Source organism: Palaemon carinicauda, chromosome 7 (genome assembly GCF_036898095.1).
Source record: "Palaemon carinicauda isolate YSFRI2023 chromosome 7, ASM3689809v2, whole genome shotgun sequence".
NCBI classification, from domain to species: Eukaryota; Metazoa; Arthropoda; class Malacostraca; order Decapoda; family Palaemonidae; genus Palaemon; species Palaemon carinicauda.
The window spans coordinates 32,369,297-32,375,360 of record NC_090731.1 but is presented as its reverse complement, the minus strand read 5'-3'; the positions used below and the strand labels follow the sequence as shown (position 1 = coordinate 32,375,360).

At 31.0% G+C, this 6,064-nt stretch overlaps 1 long non-coding RNA gene across 1 annotated transcript in view; it reads right to left on the bottom strand.

The window, feature by feature from the left end:
• Positions 1 to 838: 838 nt before the first annotated feature.
• LOC137643547 (uncharacterized) overlaps positions 839 to 6,064 on the bottom strand; it is a 120,835-nt gene continuing 115,609 nt past the window's right edge. The window contains exon 4 of the long non-coding RNA XR_011045004.1: positions 839 to 1,143. This is a non-coding gene — a long non-coding RNA (uncharacterized lncRNA). The remainder of the gene's footprint in view (positions 1,144 to 6,064) is intronic.

The window sequence follows — 6,064 nt, the reverse complement described above, 5'->3', positions numbered from 1 at the left end:
AAAGATGTTTAGAGGCTTATCTTGAGCATGTAAATATGTTATCTTTACCCATGTTTGAATATTGATCTCTTTTTAGATTGTTCAGCAGGTAACTATATTCTAAATCTAAACAAAATATTGGTAAATTGGTTAAATAATTTACCCATTACATGGATATCTGGCGCAGTTGTTCAGTAACTTGAATTACAGGGCTTTTTCTTTTTTCTCTAGAACCCACTTTACATTCGTAACTCCCTAGACTAAATAGTAAATTCCACCTGGAAGATTTAGTTTTGCAGCTAATTCAGCGTTTTTGACACCCATTTCTATAGGTCTGTGGTGAACTTTATCATAAATATGAAACAAAATTTTATCCGGCTGTAGGCAAATTTTAGAGCTATTTGGCTATTCTCTTTGTGATGAATTTATGAAGTTTTGAACTCTAAACTATTCTTTTTGTTTAGTAGGTAAACACCGGTTAATTTAGTTTTGAATGTTACTTTTGTATTTATTTTATTTCGACTTTTATTTATAGTTTTTGTCTTCACTAGGGTCCTTAACCTATAACAACCTTAAGGCTGTAGCAGTGTTTTCTAACTGTGATTGTAATTGAGCTATTAGTAATGATCTCGATGCTCTCGATACTTTAATAGGTTTAATATTTCTTCCCTGGTTCCTCCGTACTACTTTATTGACCTATTTCCAGATAAAAGCTTAATCCAGCATTTGTTCGATTAAAGAGGTAACTTTGAACATATACTGTATCTGCCTCATCCTTCTACCTCTAGGCATCTACAAATTCAGTTTGGATATTTCTCTCGCCTGCGGTGGAAAATAAAGGTTTGCTGAATGCAAGTTCTCTGTTAGTTTATCACTCTTTGAATTTTGTCCATAATGAATAGTAACTTCTTTTAAATTTACATATAGCTGCTTTCTTACTCATAAAACCCATAAGTATCTAATGGAGTGGATGGACCTTACAATCAGAAATACTTAAAACATTCATATCAATGAAGTACCTTTATTGCACATTAAATGTTTTGCAGTTAATTTGCTCATCATGACTGATGATAGTTTTACATTTATACTTGGAAGGAGGCTTTGTTGAAACATTAGTGTTCATTGCTGTTTTGAGTTTCATGACTTGGAAGTGTCCTGCATAACCTGTAAGTAAAAATTTCTTTGAAATGAACAAAGAATCTTAAATAATCAAACTTGTGACATTTTTTTTCTGCTATTTGTTAGATTTTTGCAGGCGATGAAGCTACTAGATTGCTTAATAGTGACATGAACTGTGAACTAAAATAAAACCAGTAATTTGATTGAAGTCCTTTGTAGTAAGTCTGCTTTTCCACAGAAGCATGTAAGGCTTAGTTTTGTTGTCGCCAGGAAAATAGTGCGGCCTACAACCAAGCCGAGTGAACCTCGGGATACATTGACAAGTGAGTAGTCTCAGAATGTGTATAAATTACAAGATTTTCTGTTTTAATTAATTTTGATATGTATGTTTACTTTTTTAGTACTTTCCATTTGAAACTCCTCATCCAGAGGAATTGAACTGAATCTGTAGAATCCTTGTTTTAACTTTCTTTGATAATGATGGTCTGCTCATAACGCGAACGTAGCATATATCTAACTCTTAATGGGATAATTTAGATATAATTTTTTTTAGTTTTAAATAAGCTTTAATATAAAAGCATTTATTCATTAAAAGATCGTCATGTCAAGTAATCTATAATCAGAATGGAAGATTCTTTGATGCTAACCGAATTACCCAAAATATATCTTGAATAACTGGTCTTCTCTGGTTATTCTAAAATTTATCATGCCAAGTTACTTTAACGGAAGAGGAATATGCTTCTCTACTGGATCTTAGTCCAAGTCCAAAAGCTTACATTAGCGCCTAGCTCAGTTTAGAACCTTCTACCAACAACATGACTTGGAAACTAGAGTTTTAGGCTAATGTATTTTTTTTTTTATGAATGCTTCTGTAATTGTCATTTAACCATTTTATTTCTTAAATAGCGATAATCAGAGGGCGATAGTCCTCCTTCTCTTATCTGTTGGTAAGTTTCTTCCATTTCCGTATGATTGAAGAAGGTAATCTCCATTTTAATTACATTACATAAAATAGGTTTGATGATGTATAGGAATATTACCGTGAGAGCCTCGTTGAAACTACATTATTTTGGAATTTCTTAAAACATTTTCCACTTATTCTCTTTGTGGAAAGAATTTTTTTTTTTAATCTAAAACCCATTTGAGGGATAATTTTATACACAAAAATAGCATATTCTTTGGGCATTTTTTTTATATATCAAAATATTATTGTATTCGTATAGATTTTATGTCTGCTTTAAAATTCCCTATTTGATATTTGAATGACAAAAATATATGTGTATCATATAACTTTTTGTCTTTTTCCTCAGAAAATCTCTTGACATTTCAAGTAATGAGGTTTCAAGTATCTCTGTAGACATTTTGGGTTTTATTTTAGTTACGGACGGAAATAGCTTTTCTACTAAGGGTATTTCTTATAGAAAGCTATAACTTTACCCAGGTTTGTTGACTAGACTTCGGATAGAAATAGGTACAGGGCTTTTAACAGTAATTTTACCTCGCTACTGACGATAATGTCATATTATTCATGTCTCTGACTGAAACCTAACTTTCACATACACACAAAAACTGGCTAACAAAAAATCCTTTTTTTTTTCTCATTTTTTGGGGGGACAATTCTTTGTTTCTACCCTGATTTACGTATCGATTGAGCCATTTTATGAATCTTTAATCTTACGCATAACCTCAAAATTATTTATAGAAAAGAGTAGGCAAAGAAATAAACAGAACATGCCTTTGAGAGACTTTAAGGAAACTAATAAATAATTATCGATATGAAAAAAATCACATCATCATGGGTAACTAAAGTAAAACGCATTGCCTTGAACCTTTGTAGTTCTTGTATAAGAAAAGTGTTGCCTACGAGGCCCGAGGTGCTTTATTATCTTATAAAAACTACTTTTTAACGTTCTTTTATTAAGAAATTTATTTTAAATAATAAATATAATTTTTTTAGTCATGAATCTCTACTAAATTCCAGCTGGGATGCTACTAGTTACATCACTAATATTGAGTAGAATTCTCAACATTGTCTTGAAACCTTGCAGAAATTTTATCAAAATGAGTTGGACGAAAAAGAAAAACCAAATATGTGGAAGAAGTCAAGAACAAAGATGATTGAAAAGAAAAGAAGGCCAATGGCAAAAGACCCAAGACCCATAGCTCTATTAAATATTTCTTATAAGATATTCATGATGATGGTGAAAGAGGAAATAGAAAACCACATGAGAATGAATGAAGAAGACAATGAATGTCAAGCAGGATTTACAGGTGGAGGCAGGATAGAGGACAATATCTTTATATTACAGTATTGTGTGGAAGAGAGCTATAGTAACAAGAAACCCCTAATAGTAACCGCGATAGACTTTAGTAAAGCATTTGACTCTGTAAAAAGGGAGGTATTAATAGAAGTTTTAAAAGAATATAATGTTAACACCAAAATCATAAGTGCAATTGCAAATATTTATCAAGGAGATACTACGGGCATTGACTTAGGAGAAGGTATAGAACAAGAAATGGAGGTTACAAGTGTAATTAAGGTTGCACAGGATCAACTTCACTTTTTAAACTGATTACGTATATTGTCATGAAGAAAATAGAAGAGGAAGGAAACGGTTTCAGAAATCAATTAATAAAGATAGAATCATTATTTTTTGCAGAGGATGCCTTAATAATTGCACAGGATATACATAATGCAAAGCGTAACATTCAGATATGAGTAGAAACTAGTAAAAAATGTGGGTTGGAAATTAATAAAGAAAAGAGTAATATTATGATTTAAAATATGAAAGAAAAGCCAGATAACATAGAGGGAATCAAAGTAGTAGAAAGTTTGACATACTTAGGAATAAAGCTAGACAATAGTAGGAATATATTTAAAACTTGGAAAAGGGTAATGATAGAAAAGGCACAAAAATTAGCTTATCTAACATATTCAGTTATAGAGAAAAGTTGCAATAAAGTGATGATAGGAAAAACGTTCTGGAAAAGTATTGCTTTACCATCTATTTTGTATGGAACAAATGTTATAAATCTAACAGAAACTGAAAGAGAGAAACTACAAAGAATAGAGAATGGGGTATACTGGAAGATTTTAGGTGCCACTAAAAGCACAGCTAATACTGCTCTAAGAGGGGAGATAGGTGCATCTTCTATGAAAGCAAGGGTGATGGATGGGAAGCTGCAGTACTTAAATCGTACCCTGAATGGAAAGAAGGAAATACTGAAAATAATTATCCAGGATATTCAAGAAAAAGAAGGAAGATGGTGGAAACAACCTGCGAAGTATTTGGAAGAATTAAATTTAGGCATAAGACAAATAAGAAGAATGAACAAGGCAGAAATAAAAACGGAAACCAGAAAGTGGGATACTGAAAAGTGGAAAGAAGAAATAGAAAGTAAAGGGAGCTTAGAAATATATAGAACGTGGAAGAAAGAAATTAAAGAAGGTAATTTATGACAATACATTTGCTTCAGTGATATTTTTTAGAGCAAGAACTATTACGTTAAAACTAAATATTGTAAATAGACACAATGGAGGGAATGTAAACTGTAATTTTTGTGAAAATGAGGAGGAAGATTTGATTCATTTTTTGTTATTTTGCCAGGAATATAGAAAAGAAAGGAATGAAGTAATTGAGCTACAACAACCATACGACGAAGACCCAAAGAAAATAGTAGGATTATTATTATTTAGTGAAACAAATATAGAAAAGAAAAAATAAATATTAAACATAATGTGGAAGAAAAGTCAAAACAGTACAAGAAGATAAGAGTTAGAGGCGCCGTTGTAAAGGCTATGCCTCATCCCAGAAACTGAACCTGACCTGAACATTGTTACTTTGGAGGTTGTTTTCCACCTATACAAATCTACCACTCATGTCTGATGTTAATTTGGTAAAGTATGTTGCTTGTTTAGTCAGTTCATGTGTTCCCTTTCAGATTCAAGAGAGTGCTTTGTACTCTGTTCTTTTCTGTAATGGTTCCATCAGACCATTTCAAGAAAGTATAATCTCATTTTAATGAAATTCAGGCATCGAACGAGAGATTGTTTTGTGATGAAATAACGTGAGGTTTAAGATGAAACTAGTTTGTTCATAAGATTAATCAATAATATATTCTATTTAGATTACAAAGTCTTTCGACCTAAGTTTCCTTTAAATCCCAAGAAGTTTAGTGGATCTTATTTTTACAAATTAATGTGCTGCCTACTGGATTTGCTAAGTAATGGCTGCTTCAGTGGTAATAAATCTCTAAAAAAAAAAAAAAAAAAAAAAAAAAAAAAAAAAAAAAAAAAAAATATCATGTTTTTAATGCCATTCTAGATTACTACATTCAGCCAGTATTTGAGATTCTCGAAGTACTAAAAGAGGAATATTCAGTTCTACATTCTTCCTTATATTTTAAAGACAGGGGTCATTATTGTAAGGAAGTCCACATTGTTCCTCAATGCACGCAAACAGATATTCAGTCTCTTACTTATATTGGTAAGTCTCCTCCCTTGCTGTATGATCAAAGTAAATAGTCTCAATGTTTACTCCTTAGGATATGTGTACGATATATTACAGGAGGACTAGAATCCATTACCAGCAATTTCAGGCTTGATGATGCGTAGGAATATTACCATTAACAAAGCGTAACAGAACCTTGTTTTTTAACAAAGCTATTGTGGGGTTACTTCAAAAATTCTCTTTTTTTTTTTTTTTTTTTTTTTTTTTTTTTTTTTTTTTTTTTTTTTTTTTTTTGGTCCTCTAAGAAATTTTCTTATTTAGCCATTTGAAGGATAATTTTATAAATAAATGCAAGTATAACTCTGAACATTTGTTTTATACAGATATATTATTTAATTTTTATGCATAGATATATTGTTGTATTTTTATACATAGATATATTATTTTATTAATATAAATTTCTAAAGGTCGCCATTTTTATACGTAAAGACTTTGTTTTTGTTAATAGAAGGCCA